This window comes from Mixophyes fleayi, chromosome 4 (genome assembly GCF_038048845.1).
Source record: "Mixophyes fleayi isolate aMixFle1 chromosome 4, aMixFle1.hap1, whole genome shotgun sequence".
Taxonomy (NCBI): domain Eukaryota; kingdom Metazoa; phylum Chordata; class Amphibia; order Anura; family Limnodynastidae; genus Mixophyes; species Mixophyes fleayi.
Window position 1 is genome coordinate 285,527,954 of NC_134405.1, and position 23,905 is coordinate 285,551,858.

The window sequence follows — 23,905 nt, forward strand, 5'->3', positions numbered from 1 at the left end:
TGCAGGGAAAACATAAAATATTTTGAATTCTTGCTTTTAATATTCCAAAGTGAAAGTAGGGAGGATGTTGAGGTAATATGGATGGGGATAGTGTATTCCTACAGTGTTAAATTGTGCTACTATATCTTTATCCTGTGTAGTTTATTGGAATTCTAACCAGGTAAGTATATAGAGAAGATTGACTGGCTGGTGCCATCCATCTTCAAAGTCTTGTTACCTGTGAGAGTCCATGTTTGCCTAAGGCAGTAGTGCTCACAATCAGTTCTCAAGAGCGACTACCAACAGGTCATGTTTTCAGGATTTCTGTCTGTAGAAAGAGGTTGGATAATTACTGACCAAGAGAAATATACTAACTTATGTGTGCATGATTAAAGAATTCCAGAAAACATGAACTGTTGGTAGCTCTTCAGGACTGAGTTTGAGCACTACTCTCCTAAAGTATTGTCTGATTTCATAGCCTTAGATATCCTACTACCCCCAATATTTTTCTTTTTATGGTGTATTAGCATTAAAGCTGAGTCATATGGAACTGGAGTGGCTGTGATTTCAGTAATAAAGGAGATAACGCTTGTTTTCCATGTAAACTATCGTTTATTGAAATCGATAAGTATCAGTTACAGACAACCAAAAACATTGTATAATAAACATTACAAACTTATCATTTTTTCTTTTTACAAAAAACAATAGGACAATAAAGATAAAACAAAAGAAGAAAAAGAATAGGGGGGTAGATAGATCAAACAGCCTGACAAGAGGGAGAAAATGATGGGGAGAAAGGGAGCCGTGGGGTCCTAGAAAACAAGCAACAGGAAGTAAGAAAGGAGATACCACCAATGTTCAATTTAAAAAACAAATGTGATTCAAGTCACAAAGAGATAAACCAAGATGCCACAATATGGTAGGCGGTCCAGAACATTTTCTGTAGGACTGCAATGTGTAGTACCAACATACATGTTTGTGGATCACTTTTTAAGTTTTACTGCAAATAAAGGAAGAGATATATTTGTTAATATGAGCTGGATAAGTTGCTATTGCAGTTATTTAATGTATTTTGGGATAAGAGGGTGTTAATGTTCATTATATTACAATACCAAAACAGTGGAAAAGTAAGAAGGCGCACTTTTAGAGATGGGTGTACCATAGGAAGCCTAACCAGGACATTTACAAGAGATGATGCCTAATTATATAACAGAAGTTTGGGAAGGATTGTGGGGCAGTGGGTATGATGTTTAATGTTTCTAAGGTTTGATAATCGTAAGTTTGGATATGATGTTAAGTGCAAAGCCAGTTACATTGTGATGGTGGCTGCTTGTATCTTTGTATCTCTGCAATGCCCTTTAATTGTAATTAAAACACAGTCTCAAGTGCCAATATAAGAATCAGTAGGAAGAACAGGCAGACAAAATGTGTTACAGTAATTGAATTGAAAACTTCAGAGCTGTATTTAAATTACTGAATAGAGAGCAAGGATCTGGTCACAAGTGGGCCAAAATCATGATGTTGCACCATTGCCTCTAAATGTAGCATGGCAAAAACTGGCAAAATAGATTATTTTATCTGCTTTAGTCACACAACACATATTTACCAAGTCTCTCAGTGTCTGAAGTTGTACTTAAAGGGACTATTTTATTTTTAATTAACATTTTATTAACAGCTTGAAAATAAGAAAAGTATGAACATTTGAGGAGGCAATATATCTACATCATTCGCAGAGGAGTTTTATATAACATGGTGAATCTCTACAGCAAATGAGACTGTAGTCATATCATGACCATATTGAGACGGTGTAGACTAGAGGTGCCCAAACACAGTCCTCAAGAACTACCAGCATTTCATGTTTTCAGGATTTCTTTAAGCATACACGGTTGATTTAATCTGTTTGGCTGAGGTTGTAATTATTACACCTGTTTCAACAGAGAGATATCCTAAAAACATGACCTATTGGCAACTCTTTTGACTGGAATTGAGGTAGATCCAGGTAATCCATGTGTTGTGGAATGAGATAGATGAATACATGTCATCAGTGCCATCTCATAGGCATGCCAGATTTTCCCCAAGCTCAGCTATTTTATGGAGGTTAAGCTTTTCCAAAAGCTGGCAATCAGTCAAGAAGCTGCGCAAGCCTATTAGGATTCTTTGGAAATCTGAGAATGATAAAGGGAGTATTAGTGCTAGTTAGGGTTGCAATGAGGTCCCAAACGCCAGACAATTATCTCTGCAGAATGGAAGAGGATCACCATATGCGAAGAAAGGAACCAATCTCTTGGCAGCCTCTCCAGCAAGGGAGGAGGCACTAGGGGAAATGTTATGTAGCTTGGATGGGAGCAAGTCCATCGATATAGGAGCTTACAAGCATTCTCCTTACACTGATCCATAAACTGATGGAGGATTTTGCAAATCCCATTCAGATATCTGACCAGTCCTCTGCATTCAGCTATTCACCAAGGTCCTTTTTCTTGTTTGTCTCATGTGGGAATTTCCCAGAGTCCTTAGAGGTCAGTATTGAATAATATAAAGCGGAACTGAGGCTTTTGGATGAGGATCTGCTCAGATATTTAGCCCACTTAAGTGTTACATAAAATTAAACTAGAAGGTTTCTTAGGTGAAATATGTAACGGAAGGTGAGGGGTCTAGGTTCAGCGAAGGATTTGCAGTTAGAGGTGTCTCTTGTTTTTTTCTAGTGATGGATATTAATCTGAAATGTTAGGTGGTACTTATGTGTTCTTTCTATATGCCCGATCTAATGCAATATGTTTAGCTGCTCACAGAAGTAGCAAAGTAAACATGTATACAAGCCTTGATATAATTGTATCCAGCATTTAGCACAACTCAAGTTATAATCTTGCATCACTCTCTGATCGTTATAATAGATATACAGATGGACTTTTATCACATAATAATTTATAGAAAATACGTACTGAGTCAATCTGAAAAAAGATGTGAATGTTGCTTATATCTTATATTGAAAATCACAATTTGGAAGTTCAATATCCAGGGAAGGAGAAAAAATTGTTTTTATTGTAGTAGTTCCTTACAATTACATGTCAAGCTCACTTTTTCCAGTCAGTGCTTCACACTCCCAAAAGCACATGTAGGGTAAAAACAAATAGAAAGCCACACATAGTGAAGCACACAGTATTTAAATATATCCTCGATTGGCCACCCAGCAGAATGGCCAGTGTCTGCGGCCTTCAAAGGGAACAATAATATAGAAGGAGAAATTGACAAAGACTCAATCACTTCTACTATTAAAAATAACCTCAAGAGAGAAAGTAAAGACATAATGGTAAATGAAGCCACAATTTCACAGGGGCAAGATCTAGATGAAGCTACACATAGCAGCACCATAGGTACTACTCAAACAATTCTTAATACACTTCCTTCAGTTAAAACTTTTAGGTTTAAGCCAGATACAGGACACATAACCAGGGAACCACAAACACATGCAATCTCTGTAAAAAAAAAAAAACAAGTCAGACATTATCAGATGAGGAACAAGAGGAGGGACTGAAACAAAGAGACACAAAAAAAGAAAAATAATGCAAATATAGCCCAACCAGCCCCACAGATAGAAAAGATATATTCAATTTGAGCAATTTCAGACTCACAGCACATATATCAGTATTAAATAATGTACATCGCACCCAGTAATAAACTCTGTGTTAGGAAATACACAAGGTTATGTGGTAGTAAAAAATTGTATGTAGTATATTTCTCAGAGAACAGCTCTGAGAAATACATACATTCCTACCTCAAAACCACTTCCACCTTCTATCCCTCTCACAATAAAGGCAGTTATATCAGTACTTTTAAAAAACTGGTTGAGGATGAACTACATCTAATCTGGAATATGCAGAAAAGACATAATTTTACAAATAAAGAGAATGGCGCCCTAAATGAACTATCATCTAACAATGACATAGTGGTCAAACCTGCGGACAAGATTGGTGGTATTGTTATACTGAATAAAAGTGATTGCCTCAAGGAAACTCACAACCTATTGAATGACAAAGAGACAAATGAGGTCTAAGACAAAAGAGTATCTGTCCATTCTATATCCAAAATTAGCAGTTTTCTATTACTTATCCAAAATATAGAAAAATTCACACAATCCACCAGGTTGTCCTGTTTTTTCAGGAATCAATTAGCTAACCACTAACGTTTTGCAATATAAAGACTTTTTTTTTTTTTTTTACAAGAAATAGTACAAGGGCATGAGTTATACCTACAAGTCATGACACAGCTTGTACAAGTTCAAAATCAATTTGAAGGGGAACCACACTACATTTTAGTGGCCATGGATGTTAAGTCGTTACATACCTGTATAGATCATAAACAGGGCACTGTAAATAGAAAATACTTTCTGGAGAAAACAGTTCAATTCTCACAGGAACAGATAAACTTTTTTCTTAACACCAGAATTTTTACTGATCCACAACCACTTTTGGTTTGACAATTCACACTACAAGCACAAACTACATTCATTGGGACATAGTTTTTGGCAGGTTATACGCACCTGTTCATTAGCTGGTCAGAGAGAAAGACAATTTGGTCAAATGGATAACTGTAAACTCAGTAGTATGGCGTAGATGCATTGATGACATTATATTCATCTGGAAATATACTGTCGCAATTTATCGCAGTATGGATCCGAATAACAGGAATTTACCATGATAACTAGTAATAGAAAAGTCACTCATTTGGACTTAGAAATTTTGAATATTCACAATTTGAGACACAAACCAATTTCAAACCTGTGGACGTTAACTGCATTATTGTGGCAACCTGTCACCATAGAAATTGGTTTCATTACTTAAGTCACAGATTCGGCCAGGGAAGAGAGGGCCATCATAAGCAGACATTGGCATATCCTTCAGAAGGACGAAACATTGCTAAAGATTCTCCCCATAAAAACGAAAGGTCCTGCTTAGAAGAGCACCCAACCTCAAACTTAAATTAGAATATGATGTATAAAAACCTCTGAGAAGTCCAACTGGCTCAAAATGATCAATGACAGAAAAGGCTTCTATTACTGGAACAAATTCAGCAGCTGCAAGATCACTCATAGTATCGATACGAAATTTGTTACAAAATTCACCTCTAATAAAATAAAAGATAACTTTGACATCTGTATGAAAATCAGATGTGAGACAGCAGGGGTACCAACTCACCTCTATACGTAGAGACAACATACAGAGGTGTCCCAAGATATCAGGGAACAACAAGTTGACTCACTAACAGTTCCAACCCTCACTCGATATATGACACTACAAGAACATGGACGTAACCAATCAATTCCGTATGCCACGACTCTTGATACGGCTTTAATCCAAATGGGGGAATATTTGTTGCTTTAGTGAGAATGTAAAAAGGTATGTGCCTATATAAATATAAATATATATATATATATATACATATATATATATATATATAGAGAGAGAGAGAGACATAAAACTTATAAACTTATGCTGATAAGTAACATCAGCACTTATGCACTATCGATTTCTATTTTGCCATTGTAGCCCGTATAAGTATACACACACAGTGATGAATGTCTTTCACACAGTAACACATACTGAAACAGGCAGAAATTGCGACCTATATGCTTTTCTGTATGTAAGTAATGGCCCCCATTCTGTGCCTGCATATAAATAAGAGACACAAACACTGACATGTGTTTTTAATTTAAACTCACACACATGTGTAGTAATAACCATAAGCACATTAATTAACCCTCTTTAACAACCATAACAATGAGTAGAGATACATCTCCAAACTCCAGCTTAATGGTCCACTGACGAAGTCTGGAAAGACGAAATGCGTTGGGTAACAAAAGAACATCTACTGACACCTAATTCACATCTGTGTAAAAGACCTATTATATGTAAGTGATATTTTATTTCAGTTGAATAAACCTTTTAAACAATACTTCACTATATACAGCCACCTCTCTTCCTTTTACAACATTCCATGCTGACAAGGCAGTGTCTGATGCAGCTTCTGTGGTGTAGGTGACAAATCAATTATTTTTCGTGTAAGTGCAATAATCACATTATGCGTGGGGGAGGAAGGAGCTTACCGCCACAGTACTTCACTATGTTTGGCTTTGTTTTTACTCTAAATGTTAGTACTGCATATTCATCTCTACAAACAAACAGTAATGCAAGATTAGCACTTCAGTTGTGCTAAAATGCTGGCTACAATTATATTAAGGCTTGTACACGTTTACTTTGTTACATCTGTGAGTAGCTAAACATATTGCATTAGATTGTGTATACAGAAAGAACACGTAAGTACCACCTAACATTTGAGATTAACATTCAATTCTAGAAAGGACCAAGAGACACTTCTAATTGCACATCCTTCCCCGAACCTATACCCTTTACCTTTCATTACAGGTTGTGCCTAAACCCTCCTTTGGGTTTAATTACATGATGGTCAAATGGTGGCAGACCCGGCATAAATTTTGGTGAAGTCTGGTAAAAATGTATAATTAGTGGTGGAAGGTGGAGGTGGTGAGGTTGTGAGTTTCTTTTATGTTTGATTTTGAGGAAGGTTCCGATTTTTAATAAGTCATTAATGAATCTGATATGCAGCAGGGTAGAGATCCGGGGGGGATTCCGTATTAAACCAGAGTAGTATATGGGGAAATGGTAAAGGCACTGAATCTGTTTCATACTGTAAGAGACAGGGAAATAAATGAGTGAGAGCATCTGAACCAGAATAACACCAGAAGTCGAGGATGAAGTGAGTGAAGCGGACTCAATGCCCTTCCAAACTCGAGACCCAGGGGGGAGTGCCACTGAATGCCTATTAAAGGTGCTCCCAAGCCACCAGCCAACCATGGATGCTGGAAGATATATGCTTTTTTACTCTTGAATTCTTGTCCATTCATGTGAAGTACAAGGGTCCTGAATGGAATGTTTATGTTATTGGTAATGCTTGGAAGAGATAAATTAGTGTAGGGTGAATATTAATTTTGTTTGATTTGATTCAGCCTATCCAAGAGCCTATCCAGGAGCTTCATAATCCTTTTCCAGGCAGCCAGTCAGATTTAATGGCAGATATGAGGGGGAGTAATTGGCTTTAAAAAGGGAACCAAAATAAAAAAAAGTAACATTGCAGGAGAAAAGAAAATGCCCGCAAATCTGTAAATGAGGATATACACATACCAAAAATATCTTGATGTGTGAAAGGTATTGGTATTTAAGTGTCAGAAGACGAATAGCGAAAGTACATTGCATGCTTTATTCAGAAATTACCCAGATCATTTTGAAATCTCAAGATGCTGTAATGTAATTAATACGATAGCTATCAGAACAGATCTGGATAAGATGTTAGTACTGCTTGAGGATAAGCTGCAACTTATAAATGACAATGGAGAACAATCTGATATTGTGACATAATAAAAGAAAAGTGAATCAGCCGTTGTAAGACAACAAAATTGTACAGATAAGTTGCAGATAGCATATGTTCACATATCTAAGTGAATCATTTGATGTGTGATTGATATAAATGATCGTCTAACTCAATAAGATTAAAAAAATATTTATATTCTAGCCCAAGCAAAACTAATGGCAGAAGCATACTATATGCTTCATAAAGAAGCCAAGCAGTTGTATGTTGTAATTTAACAAATAAAGTCACAATAAGGACCAATTTGTGTATAACCACAGTATTATGCTGAAGATTGGCTGCTACATGTAAAGGACAATGTATATTTACACATCCAGGAGTATCAGTATTGGATAGAATAGCACTTTTATACTAATATATAATATTTAAATGGAACTAAGATTAACAAATACTAATTGGTCTATTAAGAAGGGCTGATGGCTAAATGGGCTGCTGCGGACTGCCCATTACATCCTAACGGGATCTGAAAGCTAATGGGGCCGACCATAGCCTATTAGTGTCCGGTTGCTGTAATGTGTGGGGGATAATGCGGGTTGCTGTAATGTGGGGGTAATGCGGGTTGCTGTAATGTGGGGGAAATACTGGTTGCTGTAATGTGGGGGTAATGCGGGTTGCTGTAATGTGGGGGAAATACTGGTTGCTGTAATGTTGGGGGTGATGCAGGTAGCTGTAATGTGGGGGTAATGCGGGTTGCTGTAATGTGGGGGTGATGTGGGTTGCTGTAATGTGGGGGTAATGCCGGTTGCAGTAATGTTGGGGGTGATCATAGCTGGATTAAGGGGGGGGGGGCACAGGGGGCACGTGCCCCGGGCCCCCCTCTCTCTGAGGGCCCCCCGCCGCCTGGGAGGATAGAAGCTGCTGCATGATTTTATTAACTTTCTTTTTCACCCGGGGTGCCTATGGCAGTCTAATGTGTGTGTCAGGGCAGCAGGGGTGCTTGTGGCAGTCTAATGTGTGTGAGGGCAGCAGGGGTGCTTGTGGCAGTCTAATGTGTGTGAGGGCAGCAGGGGTGCTTGTGGCAGTCTAATGTGTGTGTGAGGGCAGCAGGGGTGCTTGTGGCAGTCTAATGTATGTGTGAGGGCAGCAGGGGTGCTTGTGGCAGTCTAATGTGTGTGTGAGGGCAGCAGGGGTGCTTGTGGCAGTCTAATCTGTGTATGTGAGGGCATCAGGGGTGCTTGCGGCAGTCTAATGTGTGTGTGAGGGCAGCAGGGGGCTTGTGGCTGTATAATGTGTGTGTGAGGGCAGCAGGGGTGCTTGTGGCAGTCTAATCTATGTGTGAGGGCATCAGGGGTGCTTGTGGCAGTCTAATATGTGTGTGAAGGCACAAGGGGCTTGTGTCAATGTAATGTGTGAGGTAGGTAGTGGCTAATTAATGGGTGTTATTTTGTCTGTGGGGGTGATGGTGGGGCAATTTAATTTAATAGTGGGGTTGGTGCAGACTTATCAATGTAGGGTGGGATGATTCATTTAATGTTGGGGTTGTTTGGGGGCAATGGGTCTTTTTATTAAAGATGAATAAAATGATTTTACAGTCGTGCTGGTTACAGGAAAGGAGCACTAATAATAAAACATGAATTGTTTTGATTTAATGTCGGACTGCATAGAGGCATGCAGGCCTACTGTGTTCACTCATTGCTGATATTTCTATAGGTCATGTACCCATTCTATTTCCAAACAGGGAACCAACATTCCAGGATCCAGACAAGCACAACTGAGCTTAGGACCCAAGCGGCAGCAACACGTATTGAAAGCAGGAAGAACAGGTAGGAGAGAGCAGGACATTCTGCCAATTGTCCTGATTCTGGTGGGGCAGTCCTGAGTAATGTGGGTTGCTGTAATGTGGGGATGATGCGGGTTGCTGTAATATGGGGGTAATGCTGGTTGCTGTAATGTGTGGGTAACACTGGTTGCTGTAATGTGGGGGTAATGCGGGTTGCTGTATATGGATTGCTATAATGTGGGTGGTGATGCCGGTTGCTGTAATATGGGGGTAATGTGGGTTGCTGTAATGTGGGGGTGATGTTGGTTGCTGTAATGTGGGGGTAATGTGGGTTGCTGTAATATGGGGGTAATACTGGTTGCTGTAATGTGGGGGTAATACTGGTTGCTGTATTGTGGGGGTAATGCGGGTTGCTGTAATGCGGATTACTGTAATGTGGGTGGTGATGCCGGTTGCTGTAATATGGAGGTAATGTGGGTTGCTGTAATGTGGGGGTAATACTGCCTACTTATAAAACGTGGGTGCTATATTGATTTAACACTGGGGCTGTCAGACATTTTGTCTAGAACCCAGAAAGGAACCTTCTGTGGAAGCTCATCTCCACTCACCTTCAAAACCCCTGATACAGCACCCACCAAAGGTTAAGAAGGATAGACCCAGGGGTTTGCCCACGGCGGGGAAAACACTGTAAAATTAGACCATAGATATAAGGAGCCACTCGGGGGGGGGGGGGGGGATATATTCATTCTGGGACTGGAAGCTGCAGGGTGGCTGGTTTTAGAGCTGCCGTTCTCTATCAGTGAAATACATCGGCAGATACACGGGTTGTTAAGTTCGGACAGCCAGGTGACTGTAACTCCTTAAGATAGTGAGGTAAGGGACAGATAATATGGTAAACCTACATTGCATTTTTTTACTGTGTGTACATAATATTCTAATGATTTTTTTATTACAGTAAATGTATTGATTTACTTTCTAACTGCATTTGGCTGAGTGACTAATAAGAACCTTAGAAGGTACTGGGTAGGCTCCCCTGGCCTAGGAAGACACCCGTGGGTGGCCAGCCAGACTGAAGTGGGTACAATTAAGCCAGAAAACCCAGCATCTTCACATTTTGCTATGCTGAATGTATGGACACTGCACAGTACCACTTCTCTTTATGCAATTCTTCTGCTGTACATATGGACACTGCACAGTACCACTTCTCTTTGTGTCATTTTCATGCTGTACATATGGACAATGCACAGTGCCACTTCTCTTTGTCATCTTCATGCTGTACATTTGGACACTGCACAGTTCCACTTCTCTCTATGTCATATTCATGCTCTACATTTGGGAAAATCTCCCCTGTCCTTGCACCGTCAAAAGTATCGATACCCCAAAAGTGGTCATGTTTAACAAAAAAAAAAAGTTAAACTTATACTATAAAAATAATTTAGAATTACCGGAGTTTCATGAAAATTTCCTGATCAGGATCAAATTTTTAGAAAACCATGAATAAAACCAGCAATGGAAAACATTGGAGAAAACGTCTCTCAAAAGTTATTTCTGCACAAGTTATTATTAAATTGTGTCTTACACTCTGTGACTCAACCAAACTTCTTATTTACAGCCAAACAATTTAATTACAAAAAACTGTCTGTTGCTGGCTAAAATTAATTAGTGATAAAAGAGCAGTCATGAACCATAGGCTTACAAGACAACAATAAAGAAAACTGTGCAGTATTACGGAAAAGGGGAGGAAGGAGGAGAAGGGAGAAAAAGTAAGATGGGAGGGATGAGTGGGAGGGGAAGGGGAAGGGGAAAGAGGGAACGAGTGGCGTGTAGACAGGGACTAAGTAAGGAAGGTGGAGTAGAGAACTAATAAATGGGGGAAGGCAGAGAGAGGAAGGAAGGGACAGGGAAAGAAGAGAGGGGGAGGGAAAGGGGAAGAGAAGGGAAGAAAGGAGGGGGTAGTGACAGACGCATGGAAGAAAAAACCCGAGTAGCACCTGTAGAAAATTTGAAACTAGGGAGCAGAGTATAAACAGTAAAATGGGGAAAAAACTAAATGGGTTCATAAGAGACCCACAGTTATCTTATTCGGAAAATGCAAAGACTTAACAGAGTAACTGAGGGGCAAAAGTCTGTCCACAACATATTAATTAGAGATGCTCACTGACCCCCGTGTTTTGTTTTTGTTTTTGGTTTTGGATCTGAATTACCGTTGTGTTTTGGTTTTGGTTTTGCCAAACCGCCATTGCGTGTTTTGGTTTTGGTTTTGGTTGGTTTTGTTTTGCTATTTTGTTGAAAAATCAATGTTTTTGGGCATAAAATAACCAAATTTAGTGCTCCACCTGTTTCTTGGATAAGTAAGGTAATTCTAAAGGTAATAAATTTGGAAGAAATCAGTTTAATCCCTGGTAGGCCGTCCTTAATTCTGCACACGAACCAGATTGTCTTACTCTCCATCTTAGCCTATTGGCAACGCAGCCATCGTCTTTGGGTGTATATTACACCCTACACTTATAGTTAAATATCTAAAAAAAAATGGACAAAGGCAGTTTGATTTCTGTCAATATAGCCCCCCCCCCCTCCACTTGTAGTTGAATAGAAAAAAAGCAGCCTGCATAGACTGATCAATATAAAAAATAAATGGACAAAGGTAGTTTGGTGGCTGTCTATGACCCCCCCCCCCCCCCGGCCTCCACTTGTAGTTGAATAGATGAGAAGCAGCCTGCATAGACTGTAGAATTAGAATATAAAAAGAAATGGACAAAGGCAGTTTGGTATCTGTCTGCATCATATCCCCCCATCCACTTGCAGTAAAATAGAAAGGAAGCAGCCGGCATAGACTGTAGAATTAGAATATAACAAGAAATGGACAAAGGCAGTTTGGTATCTGTCTGCATCAGATCCCCTCTCCACTAGGAGTAAAATAGAAAACTATTCAGCCGCCATATAATCTAGAATATAAATAGAAATTGATAAGGGCAATTTGGTATCTGTCTGCATCATAATCATCAACTTCCTCATTAGCGCCCTCGTCGCCTGCACAAATCTCCCCCTTATCCTCTTCTAATTCCAAAGTGGCATCATCAATTTGTATATCACCGGCTACACTCGGGCTATTCAGGCACACATCAGCAGAATTGCTGAAAGGGCCCTTCTTTATGGGCACATTATCAGAATGCTCATGATTAGACATACCACTGGTGGATGGACTCTCCACTGGGATTGGCCTTACTGTTTTCTTGCAGCTCGGTTTTCACACGTAACAGTAGTTGTGCACCAGTTTTGGAATTCAAATTACTTGGTCTTGCAAATTCTATAGACAAGCCTGCTTGTCTTCCTCTTCATCAATGACTCTTAGCAATTGAGCATTCGTCTTTGGGTGTATATTACACCCACACCTTATTACTTCAAATTAGGAAAAATACAGTTTAATCCCTGCTAGGCCCTCCACCATCCTTTGCATGTTAATAGTAGGATTGGTTGGAGTTATGGTCAAGGTCACACATTTTTTTGTCAAATCCTTCAAACCAGCCCAGATGTCAAACTGTTGTGGTCTGCCACCTGCGTCATCCCTGCTTCTGTTTGGAAAATGCAAATTGGTGCCAGAACCTCACGTACCAGAATTACTGCCACTGGTGCCAAACTGCTGCCTCTGGTGCAGGACTTACACAATCAACCGCATCATCATCAGCGCCCTCGTCGGCTTCCCAAATCTCACCCTCATCCTCTAATTCCAAAGTGTCATCCTCACTTGGTGTATCACCGGCTACACTCGGGCTGTTCAGGCACACATCAGCAGAACTGCTGAAAGGGCCCTTCTTTATGGGTACATTATCAGAATGCTCACAATTAGACATGCCACTGGTGGATGGACTCTCCACAGAGATTGGTGTAATTTGTGATTCAGGGCATACATTATCCTCTAATGCCTTACTGTTTTCTTGCAGCTCGGCTTTCCCGCGTAACAGTAGCTGTGCACCACTTTTAGACTGCACATTACTTGGTCTTGCTTGCTCACGAGTAACCTTACAAGAAGAAGGCTCAGTAATATTTTTAGATCTGGCAGTAATAGAGAAAGGTGAAGGCCTCATTCTTTCTTTGCCACTTCATGTGTAGAATGGCATGTTGGCAATTTTATTTTTATTGGCACTTAACTTTTCCTCATTTACACTTCTTTTTCGCTTCAACACGGTACATTTTTGTTGGGTGTGTGTTTTTTTCCTCTGATTTAAAAATACTATGTACTTTTACATCGCCTTTCCCAGATGACGTACTGGGAACACTACCATCAGGACTGGTGACAGAACCTGGTTGCTGATTCTGCTCATATGTGGACTGCTTTGAATCCATTTTAATGAGCCCAAATCATTTGTAGTGAAAAATATTGTTTAGATAGATATTGCTGACAAATATGAGTTTTTTGGACAGCCAGAAAAATTAGTGTAAAACACTGGGGAATATTGGACACCCCAAATCACTTGTAGTGAAAAATATTGTATTAGATAGATATTGCTGACAAAGATGACTTTTTTTGACAGGCAGAAAAATTAGTCTAAAACACTGGGGAATATTGCACACCCCAAATCACTTGTAGTGAAAAATATTGTATTAGATAGATATTGCTGACAAAGATAACTTTTTTTGACAGCCAGAAAAATTTAGTGTAAAACACTGAGGAATATGAGACACCCCAAAAGCACTTGGAGTGCCCAAAAAAAGAAAAAAAAACCTCCTCTAATAATTGCAAATAGTATTATTATTATAATTGTAGAGATTAGGATAGAAACAGTTATGTGTACACTAATTGCTCTGTCCCTGCGCTAATATAGCCTGTGACCTAACCCTGCTCTCTCCCTCTGTCAAATGGCGATGGATTGCTGTGTAGGCGGGTATTTATGCTTTTCAAATCTCGCGAGAAACGAGCTCAGAAATACGAATACGTCACAATGACGTTTTGCCTCGATTTCGATTCCAAATGGGCGGGAGAGTACAGAGCCTGCTCGGCTCGGTACTCGGACAGGCTAGATTCGGATGGATTCGGATCTTGGGGAACCAAGTCCGCCCATCTCTAATATTAATAAACACAGTGGTCGAAGTGTGTCGGTATGTGCCGGAATAATATACTGGCACGTCTTCTCCCCATTGTCTGTGAAGCTGCACACATGCTCTATAAGCAGATGCTGTGCTTGCAGTGCCTGTGAGCATATAAGTGGAGAGCCAGACAGTGCTGCCTCAGTTTGAATGTAAGCTATCGCAGATTGGCACTTATTTTTCCGTCAGTGTAAGGAAGCTAGCAGCAGCTCTGTAAGATTGCGGCTTGGTGTAGTTGTGCCCTCTGTACTGTATGTAGAGGTGAGCCTTCTGTCCACTATCACAGATCCACAGAGGGGTGATCGGGACGAATATTAAGCTCAGCTGCTCTGATTCTGTTTAAACACAATCGTAGCAGCTGGGCAGGACTCTTTGCCTGCCTCTTAGAAACCAGGCAGCTGTACTTCATGTGTTTGGTCGCAAGCAGCTCACCCATGCAAACTTGAAGGAGGCTGTGCCAATCAAAGTAACAGTGCCCCACTAATAAAATTCCTAGATCCGCCCCTGCTCCTGTCACATATAAGCAAATTATATATTTAACAGCACCTGCTGTACAAGCTGTACTTGAATTGTTTGTGACTTCCTTTCACATCGCTATAGATGTTGACGTTGAAAGCACAAGTGATAGTGATTATTAGTCTGGGGCTATGGTGTTGGTTCAAAGGGGTGCTATGGATAAGGGGCGGGCACCCACAGTTACAGTGCGGAGTTATAAAGGAGATGGGGATTTTGTAAAAACTTCCACCCAATAGGTAGATTTGTTAATTAAATGTAGTCCACAAACATAATTAACTCTATGTATTTAAAATGTGTTTTTAAAAAAATTTCACATTAGACAATTTGGGCCTCATTCATTAAGGATCTTAAATTAAGAAGTTTCTTATTTAAGTCTCCAGGACAAAACCATGTTACAATGCAAGGGGTGCAAATTAGTTTTCTGTTTTGCACATAAGTTAAATACTGACTGTTTTTTCATGTAGCACACAAATATCAACTTTAAATTTCAGTGTACAAATAAGCTATCAAGTATTTGTGTGCTACATCAAAACACAGTCAGTATTTAACTTATGTGCAAAACAGAAAACTAATTTGCACCCCTTGCATTGTAACATGGTTTTGTCCTGGAGACTTAAATAAGAAACTTCTTAATTTAAGATCCTTAATGAATCAGGCCCCTTGTGTTTAGGGGATGGGGATAAAGTATTGAAGACACCACATAGAGGATGAGACTTAAAGGAGAACATGTGGGGGAGTTAGAAAGGGGATTATCTGGGATGAAAATAGAGGCACAATGGGAGTGTGGACAGACAATGGAAACAAATAAGGGAAAGGAGAAGGGACACATGGAAGACATAAGGAAGAGGTGAACACAGGGGAGACATTAGAGGACTATAGGAGAACGGGAGATATTAATGAACGGTGCAACAGGAGAGAGGTAATTGGACACATCAAAGAAGGGAAACACAGGACAAATGTCCTTGTATCATTCAAATATGTTTTATATTATATATATATATAGATCTCAAAGTCCCTAAATTTTAGACCACCCAACAGTCGGCCATTCTCTTCAAATTTCCATACCAGCACTTCTGAAGTCCTACTTCAACCACTGCCCATAATAATAAATTGGTATTCACTTATGGCACTATTATCACTAAAATGGGATAAAAGCAGTAAACAGTAGAATAGTTACTACCAATTATCGCTAAATACATATTCACAATTCATTTCCACTTAATCAAATCACATATATCACAAAGCAAAAATAACTTTTTATTATAAAAAATCAACTTAGACATGTGTTAGATCCATCACCTAGTCAATTGTAATTGTTATTTAACATTAATATACAATCATTTATTATGGACAATAAAACAAACTATGACAAGCATATTATTACTACCTGAACTGATTATGTAGTAATAGAATAGGAAAAGATGAAGTATACATATAAATAAAGATATATTAATAACAACAACAGACAGAAACCAACCCCATAACATCGCAGAATAGTTGGAATTAATTCATGGACACGTGTAAGGATGAGGGCATAAATCTGATATGATGAAATACAATATTAAATGTCAGGGCCCAAATAAAATATTACATTTATATATAGCAGTGAACATGATTTCCCCCTTAGATAATAGTTTCCTTTTATAAAAGGTTTGGTCAATTAGCCCCGTAGGAGGTAATTAGGTTGAGCAGACCCTTTGTGAGGAGACAAGCTTAAGATATGCAGATCCTAGACATAAATTGTTTGGATGCTCTATTCCACTTACTAATTGACTTCCTTTCAATAGGTATTGTAAACACAAAAGAACCACTAGGTGTAAATTAGAGAGCCATAGGCCTAGGTGAGAATATTGGAGACCCAGGTAAAACCTGAAGGCTCTTTATGCAGGTACATAGAAATATGAACTTGAAAGGAAATGCATTAATTTTTCATAATTTGGGAAATCCATGTGGTTCTCCATACTGAGGGGCAAACACCACACAAGGGTTTTACAACATAGATACCAACTATAAAGGGAACAGCCATAGTCACATGTATTTCAGGATGAGATCGGATACTGTTGTAATCCCATCATATTTGGTTGTTTTTTTTAAATCAGGTAAAATTTTATTGCATTTTTTACTTTTTTTTACACTTTTAACAGGAAAAAAAGGCCAAAACATTAGGCTAAAACAACAACTACACAATGATACAGGTAGTGTCAAATATTCATACACAGTAGAATCAAAATCCATTAATATTCAGATTTTCAAACCAGGGTATGCACATCATCCAAAATTTCGAGATACAATGAGATAATAACGGTGCCATCCACTTCCTAGCTATGACCACTTCTGCCAACATAAGTATCGTATTAATGTGCAGTCTAATAAGCCTATGGATGTTTTTGTTCAAGCTTAAACTAAATATACATAGTCTTGGCGTCAAGTGAAAACCAATGGACACTCCCAGAGCTTATGCCAAAAGTTCCCTTTCTCACTCCCACACTTAGGACACAAAACCACCTGACCCCTATCAAATTTAGAAAGCCGAAGAGGAGTAAGATACGCTCTGTGCAGCAGAAAAAAATGAACCTGACGAAATTTGACCGATGCAGTGACCTCTTTCGGGCTACACAACACCATATCCCATTCCTTCGCACTAATTTGCCCAAGATCACCCTCCCACCTGCATCGCAGCTCAGGCAAGTCCCCCACACCAGGTCCTCCCACCAATAATGAATACAAAAATGAAATTTGCCGCCTCTGGCCCAACCTTGACAGTTGCACCCTCAAGGAATCTGCATTGAAACTTGGGGCAGCTTCCCGAAACTGCGAGGCAAGAGCATGTCTTAACAGCAAATACCTATAAAAGTAACCCCTAGGTAACTCATGTAATCCCTGTAGTTGCTCAAATGAATATAGTATCCCATTCTCATACAATTGTCCAATATGTATTATATTGTAAATTCGCCAAGCTCCAGCTCCCTCCATCCTAACCAGTTCTCCAAAGTCCAAATTATCCCAAAGTGGAGTGCATGGGTCCAAGTCCAGTCCACCCCCAATCCGGGATGAAAATCGCCAGACCTTCATGGCCTGTATCAATAAAGGGGCATCACCCCCAACCTTTCTACCAGCCAAAAGAAACTGCACCCGTGTATGTTTAGAACCTGTCCCAGAGACTAGAAAATCATGCAAATCCACACCAATCCGCGACCGGAACCATACCTCAATATGTGTCAGCTGAGAAACAAAATAATAAATAAAGCCGCAGATTCAGCAAAGCCAAACCCCCCGACCCTCGAGAACGATATAAAGTGGTATAAAGCTCAATATAACGAAATATACTATGAGGGATATATATTGGTGACTGCTGCAAAACATACAGAAACTTTGGTTGAATTATCATTTTGACCAGATTAATTCTACCTGTGACCATTAATGGCAGCTGTTTCCATACCCCAATCCTGCTCTTAAAATAGTCAATCTGAGGCTGGACATTACGCTGGATATATTGACCCATATCATTAGAAATCCAGATACCAAGATATTTAAATACCAGAGTCCATTTAAGAGGAGTCTGCAGTACCTGACCTATAGGGCAAGTGCCCTTAATCGGAGTCACACTAGATTTATCCCAGTTGATCAAAAGCCCCGAGTACCTACCGAACACTGAGACCACACAGAGTAACATTGGTAATCATATTTGGTATTTAAATGTGACCGGTTTATTGAAGGGGAAGTTATGTCTCTGAAATATATCTGAGAAAAGCTAATACAGGTCAAAACTTAGGAATAGTTTTGAACAAGCCTTAGGTGACCCCCAAGGAACATTTCCGTCCCCCCACATTAGCATCCACACTGCCGCTGTGAATGCCGTCCCATTTGAGTTTGCTTAAAAACCTGTGTTTTGAAGGGACAAACTGTCAGTTTCTTGGGGATCAATCTAATTGAAGGACTGCCCATGTTTTCTGCCTACCCCCAGGCGTATAGATTATTATGCGTAAGTGATGCTCTGTACTTTCATCCCATTTGTTTTTATAACTGTTTGCAAATTTGTATGTCAAATCGTTACCTAATTTTTTTTATTATCTGTAAGCATTGTACCTTTTGTATATTAAATCTAACAATTTAATAGTTCTGTTCTTATTGCTCTAAACTAATCCATTGCCTGTGTAGAAGAGATGAGATTGCTTGATCATGCTAAAACCTTTCATTGCTGAGGTGTGAATTGCGGATACATTTGTATACCAAGCCTAGTTTGTACCTGCATGTACATTTGTGTCATAGAGCCTTGAGTAGAAAAGGGTTAACCCTTTGATTGCTGGTGCCTTGCTGTGTGTAACAAGGAGGGCTCATTGCGTGCCCGTGTGGGACAGGAAATTGGGGTCCTATTGGGGTCCTATTCAATAGGTGGTGACAAAACCGAAGTGGGTGTGGTTGTGTGAGTGCTGTTTGGGCCGATTCAGCAAATCTGTAGCCTCAGGGAAAGAGGTGAGTGTGAGATTTGGGCTGAATTCCGATGTGTTCCCTTACAGTAAACACTTCCAAGTCACAGGAGTGCACAGAGTGCGGTTTGTTACTGGTAAAGGCAGTTAGGATAGGTTTTCCTGACAAAATGCACATTCAGCTTGCCTTGAAAAAGTGGGTTTCAGTGAAATGAGCGTTGGTATTTAGTTGAATGAACCTTATCCAATGATAGTTTAATAGTAGATCTACGTTATTTTATATTATTAGGAAGCATATGCAGGTAGACCAGCTCCATTTAGTCCTCATATATAACAAATGGCTCTTACGACTGCACATGAATTGTAGGGCGGAACTGGGGTGAGAAGGGGTGGAGAAGAGCCTGGACAATGTACAGTAAGGGCGTGCCTGGGGCATACTGACACAGATGCAGCCGATTCAATTCCTGGGTTTCTCTAAAGTACTGGGCACTGAGTTCTTTATATCTGCGCCAGCTGCAGGGCAGGTGAAAGATCTCATTGATAGTGATGACTGTCACGGCATCGTAATTTTATTACTACATGTATGATTACCACTGCATAGAAAAGAATATTTATATACAAGTAAGAGAGAATATAAAAGAATATAAAAATATTTTGTTAAAAATATATAAATAAAAAGAAAATATACTTTGTTTAAAAACACATATTTTTATTAATGATTATAGTATTATGAGTTGTTAATTTATTATATAGAATTTTATTTTGCATGTGTTCTGATGGGACTTTATATTGCACCTATGCTTGTGCATATCCTGCACTGTGTTCTGTCTGTTAACATACAACAAGTAACATTTAGGCAAAGCGTACTTACACCCAGATTTAAATTGAAACATATCTTGTGATCTAAATATTAGGCTCTATGACCCTGATTCTTTAAGGAAAGTAAGGCAAAAAATGAGTAAATTTTCTCCTGGACAAACCATGTTACAATACAGGGCATTGGAAATTAGTTTATTATTTTGCACATAAAGAAAATACTGGCTGCTTTTTCATGTAGCACACAAATACTTGATTGCTTTATTTTTACACTGAAATGTAAAGTTAATATAGGACATGCCCTACCCCAACTATAAATCTGTTCCTACATTTTAAATTTACCTCCTCCTCCAATGCAACATGGTGTTGCCAAGGTGCAACGTTACTCACTTTCTCTGCTTTACTTACCTTAATGAATCACATTATGTCTAGTTACAATGACATATTTGCCGCGTAGGAGAATGCACATGTTTATTAGGTTTGATGTACTATATTGTGCTGTATCATAACTTTATGCATTCTTTGAAAGAATATAAAAACAGAATTTAATAGGGTCCAGATTCGGTTCAGTTATCGGTCCATCTGCAACATGCCTTTCCTGGTGTCACCAGAGACAGGACTCTGTGGCTTTCATCTTCTTCAGGAGCCGATGAAATTATCCATATAAGCTCAGATACAAATTGTTAATGTATGTGCAATATATTTTGTGATTAAATGTATTTTTGATAGTATTACACTACACTATTGCTTTCCATATTTTTGATATGAGCAAATAAGACACTTTTAGCTTAAGTGGTGTTGATCATCTCTGAAAAGTGCTACCACTGTAGAGCAGACGTTTAAAGACCCTGGGGTTATTCCGATAAGTTTTGCACTATTTGGTATGGGGCCATTCACATAAAATTTGTGTCTTTCCAGATTTCAATAAATACTTCACTATTGGGTGTCCCTTCCTCTATACATATATACAACAAGGAGAAATTTATCTTTTGTATTAAGAATCAACCCACACTAGGGATTTCTGTAGATTGGAGTCATAGGGGCATATTCAATTGTCGGCGGAAACGCCGAAAATCTCGCGGTCCGCACATTATTACCATTATTATGGTAATAGTGCGTGGAAAAAACGTTATTACGGTAGTTTTCTCGCTATATTTCAGCTCGCGGCTCAGGGAGCTGCGAGCTGAAATCCAGCTAACTACTACCGTAATAACGGTAGTAGTTTTAGCGCGCCGAGGAAATGGCACAATTGAATATGCCCCAAATTGTTAATCAGTGTTCTTCTGACCTGATGCTCTTGGTCATTGAACATGTTAAAACAGATTTGGATATTGTGAGACAAGCGATTAAATCTCTTGAGACTGCTCATATGGAGACATTGCTCACAGATTAGGACAATGACTGGGTACTGACCCTACCTACTCAACACGTATCTCTCTTCTCTTGATTGCTGAGGTATGGCAATACACTCAGTGAGGAGCAGAAACTGAATGACGTTTTCAACAATCACAACTCTGTGTCAGGTGACAAGGGTTGTCCTTGTCAATGTAAGCAGCCGATGCGTCTTTGTGGATTGTCTAAATCCCTAAAATGGCTGCTAAGCAAACACTCATATAAAAGATTATAGAAGTTGTCAAACTATTATAGCAAATATCAAACATTACTATGCCGTAATAAGTAAATAGTGCCAAAGTTTGTAACAAAGATACACTTGCTAACAACGAACAACGATAAACATGTCTAATCATACAGTATGTCCCAGCCGGATGATGAGGCACTTTGCCAGATCAATGCAACCAAGAAGCGGCGGCAGCCCAATTTCGTGGTCAAAGTTGAGGTATTGGTGCAGCTCATGTTGGACAAGCTGCACCAGATCAACAGGCAGCTTATGGCTGGGGCCAAACTCCGCTTATGCAAGGTTATTAGACAATGACTCAATCAATGCCTGCTGTGGCCACTCTCCGCCGCAGCATTGATCAAAAATAAGTGAGTAATTGCAGCCCCCACCCCTTATCCCGCCCGCCTCCACCTTCACAGGCAAACAAAGGCTATGTAATTCTGATGTTAAAGTTTCATGTCCAAATTACCTTGCAGTTCCTATGTAAGAGGTTTAAGAGGTTTGATATATTTTTTTTTCCATGCTATATAATGGATTGCTCTTATCTTTTGGGTTAGCTAATAAATGTGGCAATAATTTGTCTTAATAAATCCTATGTATATTCTGTTTAACATGCATATAGGACTAAGTAATCTGTGTTTGGGCCAATCATTTCTGTACATATTTGAAACAATTCAAACACATGCACATATATGTATAACTCTATATATGGATAACTATTTATCTCTCTCTACCTCTCTTCTGCTACATTATTTAAGGTTAATCAGACTATACATTACAGAGTTTTTAAAAGAATCATTTTCACAGGGACAGGACATCAACAGGAGCCTGAAACACAAGCTCTGGGAATACCACTGTCATGCCAAGGGGAATGGTGGTGGGAACATGGCCTCTGTGGACCTGATGCCTCTATAGTGGATAGAGTTGCCCTGGATTGATATCCATGAAGTCCAGGGGGTCATATGAATTTATACTGATGCTCCCCCTACAGAGTCACACAAAGCACCCTCAGGTAACTATCCATGTGATAAAATATACTGTATGGACTGTGAAAAATCCTGTATTATTATGCAATATATACCTCTTCCCCTTTGTGTTTCAAGATTTTCCTTGAAAGCAAATCTTATTGACTGAAAAATAAAGTGACATTTATTATTTTTAAATGCCAAGCACCCACACACCGCGTGTGGAGCCAATAAATGAGGAGCGGGAGGAAGACACGGAGGAGGATCAGGAGTCCAGAACAGTCAATATCTGCTCAACTCCTGGAGACCTTAGAGAAATCTTTAAATGATACCAAAGATATCCAGAGAGCCACCCTTCTCTGTCCAATAGGTGAATGGAGAGCAGGAGTTCATTATTATAGCTAAAGAAAGTGTAGAGTCATCCCTGGCATTAAGCCTGGTGTGCCTGCATCCTGTCCCTGGGGAGCCTGAGTCTGAGGGAGCAGATCCTTCAATATCTGTTTCTGCTCCTACAGCCCCCAGTGCTCAGGTCACTCAGAGCCAGGTGTAACATTAATCATGGTATAAAAAAAGTTTTACCTGTGATATAGGAGTGAGGAACCAAGGTCTGAAGGATAACACTGTCTCTGTTCTGATATTAGAGACACTTGACATTTTCAAGCTAGGTCTAAAACATTGAGATGTTGTTTGACAATGCAAGGATTCAGCAAAGGTTTGAGGCATCACTACAATGGGTCTGATTCAATGAGGTACGTAAGTCCACTTACGTGGTGTATTTTGCATATTTTCACTATGCGAATGCACGCAAGCAAGACATACTATAAAAAACCAATTCATGTTGTCAGGCAAATTACACTTCCAACTGCCTACGATTTGAAGGACGGTACATGGAGGGAAAGTAGAGGACTAACGTAGACAATGTACAGTAAGGGTGTGGATGGACGGGTTGGGTATGAAAAATCTATAGTGAAATTGTCTACAGTGAAAATGTCTAAATGTCTACACCAAAATGTCTACGGTCATAAGGTTGACACAGTTAAAAGGTCGACAGTCAGAATGTCTACATGTTTATAATGTCTACACAGTTAAAAGGTCAACATGTAAAATGTAGACAGGGATGTAAAACAGACAGTCAAAATGTTGCCATAAATCACTATATTTAAAAAATACATTTAAAAAGAACAGAGAACTGAAGAAATGTAAAAAATGCCGGCGCCCACCCCTTCTTTACCAACCCTAGTAATGCCAGCCTAGGGTGGTACTAGCAAAATTGGGTGGACAAAAAGCATGGCCTCCCCCGATTTTACTGAGTGGCATTCAAATTGCATGTGTTATTTTATTA

The 23,905-nt window shown here is 39.4% G+C and overlaps 1 protein-coding gene across 2 annotated transcripts in view; it reads right to left on the reverse strand.

The window, feature by feature from the left end:
* The window catches only part of DOCK2 (dedicator of cytokinesis 2), a 699,501-nt gene that overhangs the window by 600,064 nt on the left and 75,532 nt on the right, over window positions 1-23,905 (reverse strand). The gene's annotated exons all lie outside the window — the stretch shown is intronic.